Source organism: Papio anubis, chromosome 13 (genome assembly GCF_008728515.1).
Source record: "Papio anubis isolate 15944 chromosome 13, Panubis1.0, whole genome shotgun sequence".
Classification (NCBI taxonomy): domain Eukaryota; kingdom Metazoa; phylum Chordata; class Mammalia; order Primates; family Cercopithecidae; genus Papio; species Papio anubis.
The window spans coordinates 16,465,202-16,479,922 of record NC_044988.1 but is presented as its reverse complement, the minus strand read 5'-3'; the positions used below and the strand labels follow the sequence as shown (position 1 = coordinate 16,479,922).

Sequence of the window (14,721 nt, the reverse complement as noted above, 5' to 3'; positions counted from 1 at the left end):
TTTGACTGTATACTGAGACTAACAGATCACTGCAGTTATAGACAGAATTGCTGCTGAACTTAGAAATTCAAATCTCTTCAGGCCCATCCAATTCTCCCTCCCTCTCTTACCTGTTGTTTCTACCAAATCTGGCAAACTCACTACAAATATAAGCTCCACCAGAGGCAACTGGGGCAATCAAAATAAAAGAGTATAATATCACTGAGTATGCATCGCTCTCAAGATAGCTTTAGAGATTGTACAAAACATTCAGCTTCTGGGTATTGTTTGTTGGAAAATGTCAGAGCAAGAGGAGCAATATTTGTTCTAACACAGTCATTATAGAGGCTCAAGTACAAGAGATTATGTCCCTGGTAGCCAGAATGGTGCAAGAACTACAAAAGGCTAGGTTCTTTTACCTTTAGAAATGATTTAGACATTTTAATTACGAATGAAAGGGATCTTTATTCTTGAGACAGGAGTAATGGATCAAATGATCCAGACATTTCAATATTAGATTCTTATTTAAGAGACATACTCCTCAGATGACACCACAGAAAAGGATGCAGTCTTTTCCAACAGGGTCAATTCTAGCCTTTACAAAGTATAAATTTCAATTTTCACCTAGTCTTTGAACTGGCAAGACTTTGGCTATGTTTGAGGGTGAGCATTACAACAAATTAAATTGTTCTGCAAAAGAAAATTGAGGTTTTTTTGTTTTTTCGTTTTTTTTTGTTTGAGATGGAGTCGCACTCTGTCACCAGGCTGGAGTGCACTGGTGCAATCTCAGCTCACTGCAAGCTCCGCCTCCTGGGTTCATGCCATTCTCCTGCCTCAGCCTCCTGAGTAGCTGGGACTATAGGCACCCGGCTAATTTTTTTGTATTTTTAGTAGAGATGGGGTTTCACTGTGTTAGCCAGGATGGTCTGGATCTCCTGACCTTGTGATCCAACCACCTCGGCCTCCCAAAGTGCTGGGAGAAAAAAAAATTCTTAATTGAAGGGAGGGACAAAGAAGATAAAGCAAATGTTTACAGATGGAAAATTGTTGACTAACACAGAAGAGTGTTGAATTTCAAGTTGATCGTGTTTCTGAAATTGAGTAAACTCCTTCCCATCACCCACAGGCACTAAATCAAAAGTGTCACAAAAAAACAGGTACATGTGAGGATTTTTTTTGAAAGAGACAGGAATCAGAAATTTTAAAAAGAGGCCCATATCCACGTTTGGTTCAATTCCAGCTGGACATAAAGGAACAACCACAAAACAAGGCAAAAATCCAGTCAATGCAGGAAACTGGTCATGATATAGCCACGAGGAATTAACATCTCATCTTGGTTTTTATCTTTCTTCACCCCCTAACCCTGGATACAGCATAGGAATCATGACTGAAAGAGGGGATGTTGAATTTTCAACAAGGCATATGTATGATTTGGATCTGTGGCTCCACCAAATTTCATGTTAGACTGTAATCTCAATATTGGAGGTGGGGCCTGGTGGAAGGTGATTGGATCTTGGGGTTGAATGTCTCATTAATGGTTTAGCACCATTCCCTTGGTGCTGTCCTTGTGACAGTTCTTGTGAGATCCAGTTGTTTAAAAATGTTGGTACCTCCTCCCCCTCTTGCTCCTGCTTTTGCTATATTTGTACAGCCTGCAGGGCTGTAAGCCAATTAAACCTCTTTTATTTACAAATTAGCCAGCTTCAGTTATTTATTTATAGTGATGCAAGAACTGCCTAACACAGCACAGAAGAGAAATTATGCAATATTCATGAAGATCATTAATGGTTCTAAGATCTCAAGCCTACATTGTGTTGACGGCTTCTAAGTTACAATTATAAGCCTAAAAGATATAGGATACAACGGAATGCATACGATATACCTAGAGTTACTAGAGGAGGTTCTGCCCCCAGGTTGCCCATTCACAATTTGATAAATGTTACTGAACACATACAATGCCCAAGATACTGTGCCAGATGATGAAAGGATTAAAAGAGCAAGTAAGTCAGTTCCTTAACAAAGGTACTTACAGTACAATAAGGGGCATAAGACAAGTATCAATATACCATAAAAACATGCAGAATATGGTATGATTTTATGTATGTGCCTGCATGTATGTGCACACACACACACACACACACTGTTTTTTAAAAAGAACTTGAAAGTTCAAAGGATGGAAAATCAGTCCCCATCATTTAGGGGACAGAGGGGATTATTGGGATTGTCTTTATTACCTAATGGCTTTGGCAAAGAGCTTTAGATGCCAGTACATTTTTTTAATGTTGAGGTATAACTTGCATGTGATACATGAAATTTACATTTATACAGGTCTTACATGTGCCATTGAGTTAGAGAAAATGTAAGCATTCAGGTAATTTAATCTCATTTCAAGATAGAACATTTCTGTCACCCCAGAACATTCTCTTGTACCTCTTTCCAGTCAATTCTTACCACACATACTTTTGTCCCAAACAACCACTTTTTTTATTTCTATGGATACAGTTTTAACAGACAGGCAGATGTGGAGGACATGGCATGAGCAAGTGTGTAATAGCTCAGGAAAAAAGCAGGGGTTATTACAAGGCATGCATATAGGTGTGTAGTGAGAAAAAATCTATCACAGTAAGATGGGGGACATAATGTTAAGAATCCTAAATACTAGCCAAGAGGAGATGTTTATATTTCATTCAGAAGAAAAGATAAATCATTTAAGCAAAATGTATTTTTGTAAAATTATCCTGATCACGTGGGAAGCTCTACTGTTTTACAGTATTAAAGGGGACACAAAGGATGTTTGCACACTACCTTAATAAACCTCCGGCAATTTTTGAGTAGTCTAAAAATGCGTCTATCCCTTAAGCTTTGTATACTTGTACTCAGCCCAAATCTGTATTAATTTGGCTGTCATTTAAATACATTTTTCTCTTTCTTATCATTTTCCATTTCCATTTCATCAATGTGCATTTGCAAAAGAACGGTTTCATAGTAAAGAATATTTATCTGTTATAGGCCAAATTCAGAAAAAAAAAAAAAAATAGTGAACATTTTCCAAGATTGGTGTAACTTTTGTGTGAGCCCTTTGCCCTACTTCTTTCTTACTAAAACACACACATGAATTTGGAGGTGGAGTAACATATGAAAAAGTGAAAGAACAGACCTAAAAGTTGGGGTCCCTGTACATTTTTTGAGCACCACTTCCGCCTTGGGCTGTCCTCCCAAAATTCTTGCAATGTGGAATCAATCACCTCATGTGTTGGTGCTGCTTAAGGTTTTCTGTGTCTTGCAGTGGAATGAATTTCTCAGTAATATGTCATGCATCCAATGCTCCTTCCTCTTAGGTTTTTATACAAGAAGGTTGGGACTGAGACCTGAGGACAGGAGTCTGGAAAAGTGATCAGTAAAACCACTGGGAATCAAAAATTCCTTCTCCCTTCTTGTTAGGTATATCGTAAAATTGTCTTGGGGGCTGTTAAAGTTTTCTTGTGGGTATATATCATCCCTCTTTTCCTAGAGTCCTTAATTATCCTCTGCTTCTGCCATTAGTACCTTGGTAATACCGAATCAAAGAATATGCATCATACCATGGAGAAGTCCATGCAAAAGCACCATTTCCTGAAAACCATCGATTCATTGCCCCAAATAACACTTAGACATCTCACATCACTTTCTACAAGATTATTAGTCTAGCCACTCAGGCTACTTGTCCACTCAGGGTAGAGGAAACTATAATTATGTTAACATTCAGGGCCTCACACTTGTCTCAAAGTTCATTCCAATAGACCTTAAACTTGGTCTTACTGATCTTTAAAGGCTGTAGGCACCCCCAAGCACGTACACAAACACACACACACTCATACACATACAAATGTGTACATACATCTATTTCAAGAATAATCTATAGATTTTAATGGCCATTCTGTATGATCTTTGTAGGCTTACACAACTTTGATTACTAGATACTTCAACGTGGATCTTATGATGCTACTTAAAAAATATGTCAGCTGTTTTCTACCAAATATCATATGCTCTCACTTATAAGTGGGAGCTAAGCTATGAGGATGCAAAGACATAAGAATGATACAGTGGACTCTGGGGACTCAGGGGAAAGGGTGGGAGGGGGTGAGGAATAAAAGACTACGCACTGGGTATAGAGTACACTGCTCAGGTGATGGGTGCACCAAAATCTCAGAAATCACCACTAAAGAACTTATTCATGTAACCAGTCTGGGCGCAGTGGCTCATGCCTGGAGACTGAGGCAGATGGATCACTTGAGGTCAAGAGTTTGAGACCAGCCTGGCCAATATGGTGAAACTCTGTCTCTACCAAAAAATACAAAAATTAGCTGGGTGTGGTGGTGTGTGACTATAATCCCAGCTACTAAGGAGGCTGAAGCAGGAAAATCACTTGAACCCAGGAGGCAGAGGTTGCAGTGAGCTGAAATTGTACCACTGTACTCCTGCCTGGGCAACAGAGTGAGTGAAACTCTGTCAAAAAAAAAAAGATCTTATTTATGTAACTAAACATCATCTGTTCTCCAAAAACCTATTGAAATACAAAAAGAGTTTTAAAAAAATGTTTTTCAGCTGTTTTCTTACACAAGCAAACTTTATAATAATCACTTTATCAAGTATAAAAATAAAATGTAATTCAAATGAAGTTGTAAGCATTTTAAACCTCTCAATTAGGAAAGGTAGACATTATTATAGTATAGGCTGCTTTCTTGTTGTGTCCTCAAATGGCAGAAAGAGAGGGGCAGAGTAGACAAAAGCATATGTATTTGTTTTTATAATATCTTGAATAAGTTGTATGGATTTTTAGAAACTAAACTATTTTGAGATAATTGTTGCTTCACTTGAAGTTGAAGATCCATATACTTTTTACTCAGTGTCCCCTAATGGTAACATCTTGAGAAATTATAGCACAATATCACAATACGATACTGACATTGATACATTGAAAACACAGCACATTCTCCATCACCACAGGATGGATCTCTGAGGATTTGGTGAAGTTGTTCCTTGTATCAATAATTTGGGGGTTTTTTTTATGCTCAGAAATTTTTTATGGTATAGATGTACCACAGTTTATTTAACCATTCACCTATTGAAGGACATCCTGGTTATTTCCAGTTTGGGGCTATTGTATAAAAACCTGCTATAATTATCTGTATTACAGTCAGTTTGAACTGCTGTAACAAAATACCATAGACTAGGTGGCTTATACAACAAACATTTACTTCGTCACATTCTGAAGGGTGGAAGACCAAGATTAGGGTGGGTTCTGTTCGGGGCTCTCTTCCTGGCTTGCAGATGACTGCTTTCTTGTTGTGTCCTCAAATGGCAGAAAAAGAGAGACAGAGAGAAAGAGGCAGAAAGAGAGATTCATCCTCCTCTCATAAGGCCACAGTCCTATACTAGAGGCCCACCCTTATGACCTCATTTAAGCTTAACTGCCTACTAAAGACCCTCTCTCCAGATATAGTCGCTTTGGGGGTTAGGACTTCAACATATGAAGTTTGGGGCGACACAGCTCAATCCATAGCAAACTCTATTTGTATAACTTTTCATTTCTCTGAGTCCCCCAAGTCCACTGTATCATTCTTATGCCACTGGGCAGCATGCTTGTTGCATGTTTAGTTTCTTAAGAAGTTGCCAAGCTATTTTCCTGAATGATTGTACCATTTTACTTGCCCATATCTAAGCAATCTAGTTTTTCAGCATCTTTGCCGATGTTTGGTGTTGTCACTCTTTTTTAAGCCATTCTGAAAGATTTGTTATGATGTTGTGGTTTAAATTGCACTTCCTTAATGGTTAATGAAGCTGATCATCTTTTCATGTGTGTGTGTGTTTTTTTTTTCTTGCCATGTATGTATTATCTTCAGCAAATGTCTCTTCATGTCTTTTGCCCATTTTTTTTTTTTTACTGGGGTGTTTGTGTTTTAAGAGTTCTTTATATATTCTAGATAACGATCATTTTGTTGGATATGTGGTTTGCAAATGTTGCCTTCCAGTCTCTCACTTGTCTTTTCTTCTAAACAAGTTCATTCCCAGATCAAAAGTTCTTAATTTTGATGAAGTACAATTTTTAATCTGTTTTCTTTTCTAAATGGTACTTTTTAGTGTCAAGTCTAAGAATTCTTTCCCCACACCACGATTCCCAAAACAGTCTTCCATGCTTTCCTAAAAGTTTCATACTTTTATAATTTAAATTTAAATCTGCTACACATTTGGAGTTAATTTTCATATAAGATATGGGACTTTTATCAAGGTTCTTATATCTGTGGATATCCAATTGCTCTAGCACCATTTGATGAAAAGGGTATCTTTTTGCTATCGAGTTGCTTTTGTACTTTGTGAAAAATTTACTAGACATATTTGTATGCATCTACTACCATGCACTTTATTCTAATCCATTCATTGGTGTGTCTATTCCTCTGCCAATGACACACATTTTTTAATACTATAGCTATATGTGTTAACTCTTCAAAGTGGGTAGATTGATTCTATCTACTTTATTCTTCTTTTTCAAAATTGTCTTAGCTATTCTAGTTCCTTTACCTTTCCAGTCTCCAATTTAAAAACAGTTTGTCAATATCCACGCAATAACTTGGTATTTTCCTGGAGATGACCTTGAATATATAGATGAAGCTGGGCAGACTTAATATTTTAGTAATATTGTGTCTTCTTATACAAAAATATAAAATATCTCTTTTCTTACTTAGATATTATTTGATTTCTGTCATCAGTGTTTTTTTATTTTTCCTCATATATATTCTGTCATTTTTTAAATTTATACTTTCCTATTTAACTCTTTTGATATTCTTATAAATAGTACCTTTTTAAAAATTTTAAATCCCAATTGTTCCTTGCTGGCATACAGAAACATAGTTGATTTTTATGTATTAAACTTGTATGTTAAAACCTTGCTACACTCATTTATTAGTTCCAGGGGTGTTTTTCATTTTTATTGGTTTGTTTTGTCAATTCTTAGGGATTTTCTACATAGATAATCACGATGGGTGAATAAATGGCACTTAGCCATGGTATAGAATTCTTTAAAAAATATTGCTGTGGCCAGGCACTGTGGCTCATACCTGTAAATCCCAGCACTTTTGGAGGCCATGGTGGGCAGATCATCTGAGGTCAGGAGTTCAAGACTAGCCTGGGCAACATGGTGAAACCCCATCTCTACTAAAAATACAAAAATTAGCCAGGTGTGGTGGTGCATGCCTGTAATCCCAGCTACTCGGGAGGCTGACACAAGAGAATTGCTCGAACCCAGGAGGCGGAGGTTGCAGCGAGCCAAGATCGCACCACTGCACTCCAGCCTGGGCAACAGGGTGAGACTCTGTATTTAAAAAAATATATATATATATATAGATGTATGTGTGTGTGTGTGTGTGTATGAATTCTATGTGTTAATATATATTTAAGGATATTTGCATCTATTTTCATGATGTATATTGATTGGTAGTTTCTTTTAGTAATATCTCTGATTTTTGGTCTCAGAGTAATTTAGCTTTATAAAATAAGTTTGGAAGTGTTCTCTCCCATTCCATTTTCTATGAGAGATTTTCTAGAATTAGTATTAACTTAAAAAAATGTTTGATAGCATTCTCCAGGGAAACCATCTTGGCTTGCATTTCTTTTTGGGGAGTTTTAAAATTATAGTCTAATTTTCTTAAGAGTTATAGGCCTATTCAAATTGTCTATTACACATAAGGCAATTTGTTGTAATTTGTGTTTTTTGAGAAACTGATCCAGTTCATACACATTATGAAATTTGTAAATTTATGTTCATAGAATTTCTCATAGTAGATCCTTATTTTTTTGATGTCTATAGGATTTGTACTGATATCTTCTCATTCATTCCTGATACTGATATTTGTGTCTTCTCTCTTTTATTAGTCTCACCAGAGGATTACTAACAAGTATTTTCAAAGAATCCATTATTTTATTTACTTATTTTCTCTATTGTTTTACTGTTTTTACTATTGTTGGATTTCTGCTCTTATCTTTATTATGTCCTTCCTTCTCCTTGCTTCCAGTTTATTTTGCTCTTACTTTTCTAGGTTTTGAAGTGGGAGCTTAGATCAAACCTTTACCGTTTTGAGACCACCAAGTGATAGAAGGCTTACTATTACTGCTTTCTGAGACCATGATGGCATGCTACTACCTGCTATGGCACTGTGACCATCAGCGACAGCAATTACCACTTCAAGCGGACTTGAGACCATGATGACAGCAGTTACTACTGTTACTGCCTGAGACCGTCATGATAGCAGTTACTACTATTACTGCTTGAGACCATGATGGCAGCAGTTACTACCGTTATGGCATCAGACCATCATGACAGCAATTACTACTCGTTACGACTCTTGAGATCATCATGACAGCAGCGTCACTCGTTACTGCTTTGAGACCACTGCGACAGCAGTTAGTACTATACTGCTTTGAGACCAAATCCACCGCGACAGTGCTGCCACGGTTATTTCAGTTTGCACTCACATGCAGCGTACCAGCCACGCCGAGACCAGTCGCATCTGAACGAAGGTATGGAATATAGAAAATGGTAACAAAAAACAAAGGCAAGATGTTTTTAAAGGGAAGGGGAACTGGGGAAGAAGAAGAGAGCTCCCTGATTCTAGTGAGCAAAGGCAGCCCCTGAGCTTCTACAGCCCTTTGTATTTATTGGGTAGCAAGAGCAAGGAGAAGGAGATAACGATTGGTCAGCTGCTTAATTGATCACAGTTCATATTACTACTAACAGGCTTCAGATGTACCTAATCACAAGAAACATTTTTGCCGGGGTCCTGACCGCCCACAGCATTCCTTCTGGGAGTCATACATAGTTTGTCAGTTTGCCAACATTCTGAGTTTATAAGAACAGTTTGTTGTTTGCTCATATACTCCAGTGATATACTGAGTTGATCACAACCCCCAATCTTTCAACCTCCAACAGCCCAGGCTGGTTTTGAATTCCTGGGCTCTAGCAATCACCCTGCCTTGACCTCCCAAAGTACTGGGATTATAGGTGTGAGCCACCATGCCTGGCCTGGAGATTTTCTTGTTATCTTTCTGTTATTGATTCCTAGTTTGATTCCATTGTAGTGAGAGAACACACTCTGCATGATTTCACTTCTCTTAAATGTGTTTAGGTTTTGTTTTAGGGCCCAAGATATGGTTCATCTTGGTGTGCATTCCATGGGCCCTTAAATATATATATACACACACACATATATGTATTTATATTATATATTTTATATATGTATTATATATGCATATATGTATTATATATGTATTATGTATATAAATATATATTTGTATATATATTCTGCTGTTGGCACTAAAGTAGTCTATAAGTATTGAATACATTCTGCTAGGTGATGGTATTGTGGAGCTATTCTATATTCTTGCTGCTCTTCTGTCTAGTTGTTCTATAAATTTGGGCGAAGGGCATTGAAGTCTCTAACTATATTCATAGATTTTTCTATTTCTTCTATCAGTTTTGTTTCATATATTTTGTCTCTGTCGCATTATATATGAGATAATATTTCTGTTATTGGTTTACACCTCACTTTGTTATATCACATATCTGTACACTGAAAAGCACAAAGCATTGCTTAGAGAAATTAAAGAATCACTAAACAAATGGAGATCTACACCCATGTTTATATGTCATAGGTCTTAATATTGTTAAGACATCAGTTCTTCCTAAAGCTAGATTCAACATAATTCCAGTCAACGTCTCAGCAGGATTTCTTGGTAGAATGTGCAAATATAATTCTAAAATTCATATGAAAATTTAAAAACCCAGTATTGCCAAAATAACTTTGAAAAAAGAAAATTTGAAGGACTGATTTCAAGACTTAATATAAAGCAATGGTTATCAAGATAGTGTCTATTGTTATAAAGGTAGACAAACAGATCAATGGAATGGAATAAGAGTCAAGAAATAAACCTAAATATATTTGGACATCTGATTTTTGATGTAGATGCAAAAGCAACTCAATGGAGAAAGGATAGTCTTTTCAATAAATAGTTCTAGGATGTTTGGATTTCCGTATTCAAAAAATGAACTTCAATCCAAATCCCATACCATAAGCAAAAATTAACTCAGGATAAATCAGAGACTAAATTTAAATGTAAACTTAACACTATGAAACTTCTTGAATAAAAACAAAGAACAAAACCTTTGTATCCTTCGGTTAGGTAAAGATTTCTCAGATACCATAACAAAGCTTAGTCCATAAAATAAACCAATGTCTAAAGACATTGTTAAGAAAATGAAAAGACATCAGACTGAGAGAAAATATATGCAAATCAAATGCCTGATAAAGAACACGTATTCAGAATTTATAAAGACTGTTAAAACATATAGAAGAAAAGTTTAACTTTTATAGAAGAAAACATGTAACTGAATAAAAATGAGCAAAATGACTGACATGAACATTTTGCCAACAAAAACATATGGATGCCAACTAAGCATGTGAAAGAGTAGTTAATATCATTAGCCATTAGGAAAATTCAAATTAAAACCACAATGAGATGTCACTATACATATGAGAATAGGTAAAATTAAAAAGAGCAACCATACCATAGGAAGTTTTGGTGAGAATATGAGGGACTAGAATTTTCATACAACTGCTAGAGGAAATTTAAAATAGTACAACCACTTGGGAAATTAGTTTAGCCATTTCTTTAAAAATTAATCGTACACCTCCCATAGGAGCCCAATCATTCCACCTTTAGATATTTATCTTAGAGAAATGAAAGTTGTATCCATGCAAAGATTTGATGAATGCTTATAGCTTCTCTATTTTTTTAATAGCCAAAACTGGAAATAATCCAGTGCTCATCAACAAAAGAATGGACAAAGAATCTATATATGTCCACGCTAAGGAATTCTATTTAGCAATAAAGATAAATTAACTATTTATACATGTTACAACATAAATAAATATCAAAATAATTGTGCTGAATAAAATAACACCCACAAAACAAGTGTACATACTGTATAATTCCATTCACATATGATTTTTGCAAGGCAAACTGATCTATAATGATAGAAAGCAGATCAGTGTTTGCCTTGGGAAATGTTATAGAGTCATAAAAAACGGGAGGAAAGATTTGTAAAGGAGCAGATGAAGATTTTCATTATCTTGATGATGGTGATTATTTTATGGGTGCATAATTATATCAAAGCATTGTATGCTTTCAATGATATAATTTCTTGTATTTAAATTTTACTCAATAAAATTGTTAAATATGAAAAAATAAACAGAAAGTAATAACATATTTGGTCATACTGAGAGTTTTTGAAAGCTTGGGACTGAATTAATAGAACACCAAATATGAGAAATATAAAGCAACGACTAACTGCAAGAAAAGCAACTGATCATAAAGTGGAATTTAATTATGATATATGCTATATGTCCCTGTTAATAATATTTATGTAATTAAAATAAGATATAAAAATAAATATTGATTTATCAAGTCTTCAGATAATCACATTAAGAGGATTGAGAAATAGTTTGTATGGATGATGGTATAAATTAGTTAAATTATACTCTCGCAAAGTAAAAGGTTTACATAGTATAAGTCATAGAGTATATAGTATAGTTATATAACGTAAATGTCATAAATCAATAACAGCATAGCTATACTATTTATTAGGTGGAAATAAATGCCAGAAAAAGTAGCCTAAACGTTTATATGTAGCTGCATGTGAGGTGGAAGAATTGAGGTTTGAGAAGGGTGGACAGGAGTCTGCTGATTTTTATTACAAATTTTGAGGCATTATTTGAATTTTTAACCTATGTACTTGTATTGCTTTTATAAAAATAAAGCCTAATTATTTACAACCCTAAGAAGTTTGTAGTTCATTATGCAATTTTTTTTTGACAAACATTATTGAAATTAAAATGTTTATTGCCTAAAGGAAGAAAATGTTAGTTCAGAAAAGGGCCATGTTGAATAATTCAAAGCTAAGCATTCTGGGTAACTGAAATTTTACTGTATTATTTTAGTTTTGTTCTTCATAGATTTCAACACTTCAGACTATTCTGAGATTCCTAATTCATTATACAAGGTTTATAGAATATGTGAGATTCTCAAGCACTAGAGAAATACAATTATTATTCCTATGAATGTGTCTAGTTTCTCAAGTCATAGGAAGGAGGTGGAATATTTAAAAATTGGTGCATTGGTATAGCAGTAACTGTAGACAGATATTTGAGTTCAATCTTTCAGTTTTATCATTGATATCACAGACATAGATTCCTACACTTTTTTTTCTTTTTTTTAAAATTATTTTTTATTATTATACTTTAAGTTCTAGGGTACATGTGCATAACGTGCAGGTTTGTTACATATGTGTACTTGTGCCATGTTGCTGTGCTGCACCCATTAACTCATCATTTACATCAGGTATAACTCCCAATGCAATCCCTCCCCACTTCCCCTTCCCCATAATAGGCCCCGGTGTGTGATGTTCCCCCCTTCCCGAGTCCAAGTGATCTCATTGTTCAGTTCCCACCTATGAGTGAGAACATGCGGTGTTTGGTTTTCTGTTCTTGTGATAGTTTGCTGAGAATGATTGTTTCCAGCTGCATCCATGTCCCTACAAAGGACACAAACTCATCCTTTTTTATGACTGCATAGTATTCCATGGTGTATATGTGCCACATTTTCTTCATTCAGTCTATCATTGATGGACATTTGGGTTGGTTCCAAGTCTTTGCTATTGTGAATAGTGCCGCAATAAACATACGTGTGCATGTGTCTTTATAGCAGCATGATTTATAATCCTTTGGGAATATACCCTGTAATGGGATAACTGGGTCAAATGATATTTCTACTTCTAGATCCTTGAGGAATTGCCACACTGTCTTCCACAATGGTTGAACTAGTTTACAGTCCGACCAACAGTGTAAAAGTGTTCCTATTTCTCCACATCCTCTCCAGCACCTGTTGTTTCCTGACTTTTAATCATTGCCATTCTAACTGGTGTGAGATGGTATCTCATTGTGGTTTTGAATGAGATTCCTACACTTTTTGTGTTAAACTTGTACTTCATGTCAATAACAAGTTTTCAGCATGTTTGTTTTTTTTGCTATACCAAACCATAAAAAGAGGAGAAAGAATGATGATCATATTACCTGGGAAAGATAATAGGACCAATTCAACTCAATACATAATATGGAGTTGAGAAATAGATCTGATGTTTAAAAGTCAATAAAATTTAAGAAAATAACATTGTTCTTATTACTGTGTTCCAGGTGAAGTTAGATATTTTCTGTAAGAACATTTTGCAGAAAGAACATTTTAACTAGAGATGTAGTAAAGGTGTACAATGCAATTGAGTAAGAATTCTAATAAATTAAGTAACAAATTAGTTCAAATAATGGTGTAACATATGCTCCATCCAAATTAATACTCAGTGCTAAAATTTTATTTGTGTGTATTTTCTACTTTTTATTTTCTCTATTGCCCTTGGTGTTTTGATTTGAATCCAATTTTGTATATGCAGATTTGGTTATAATTTGCCTACTAGGATGACTTTTCTAACTCTTCTAGAAGGTCAGTAACATTAATTAGATTGTAAATGAATTACCTAGATGCATTCAAAGGGTTCTCAAAGTAAATACATTTATCATGTTATGAATTTTAGCCTTGAACCTGCATTGACTGACAAGCAGAAAAATATATAATTATGCATTATAACCTCAAATTACCAGCTTTCTACATGGGTCTGGCTGATGACAGAGGCTCAACCAGTTGGCATCAGCCAGCCTCTGTCTGCAAACTATACATGGGATCAACAGCAAAGATGCTAATTTCAAATATCTAATTTTCTAGCAAGTGAGATCAATGATGAGTTCCCAGAATGGAACCATCCATTGAGGAGACCAATCAGCACCCTTAAATTCTATTAAATTGTGTGAATTGTGTATGCCGTCATTTCAGCAAAGAACTCATCCTGAGAACTGATAAATTGGACTCCAGCAAATATTGTTCTGGGTATAAGTACAGTAATCCTCAGGATTTTCAATACTGGAGCAACATGTAGAAAGCTGGTAATTCATGTTTACTGACAATGTTTTCTTTTAGATCAGTTAGCTAAGATGTCTGTCACTGCCCATGAGTTTGTATATATACTAACCATTGGCCACTTCTCTTTCCACTCTGTGTAAAACTTTGCCCATATCAGTGATCTTTCCAAATTGCTGTCTTTCAAACCTATCCTTGTGTGGGGATGTTTTGGAACAGTTGTTTTTTGGCTTATCCACATACTAAGCCATCCTTTCCTTTTCAGTCAGCTGAGAGCCCCTATGGGATCACAAAAGGAGTGATGTTAGGGAGAGGCATGGGTGAAAGAGAGGTGGATAATATGAAGGTCTGAGTCACCAACTTGTACCTCTTATCTGTCCTGTCCAGTCCTGTTCATGCCCAATCCTCCACTTCCATCTTTCTATGGATTGTTGCTCAGCTTGCTAGATATTCTGACTTGATAAGTATGTTAGAATCCAGTTAATGATGGGCAGTTGTGGCCTTATGGTCACTTCATAACCATAGCCAAATCGTTCATCTTTATTGGAGCCCAATATTATTGCAGAAACTATTTTTCAACTGATGTATGATTTTTCACCGACAATGGCAAATTCTTGCACTAAAATCCAAATAGTGTACATAGTGCTTCTCCTATTGGGGTTTATCTTAACTTCACATGCCATCTTTTCT

At 35.5% G+C, this 14,721-nt stretch overlaps 1 long non-coding RNA gene across 2 annotated transcripts in view; it reads right to left on the bottom strand.

Annotated features, from left to right (window-relative positions):
• Positions 1–14,721, bottom strand: part of LOC103878450 — a 152,725-nt gene that overhangs the window by 105,024 nt on the left and 32,980 nt on the right. For both annotated transcript variants that reach the window (XR_001895984.3, XR_002517665.2), the window contains exon 4: positions 14,144–14,310. This is a non-coding gene — a long non-coding RNA (uncharacterized LOC103878450). The remainder of the gene's footprint in view (positions 1–14,143; positions 14,311–14,721) is intronic.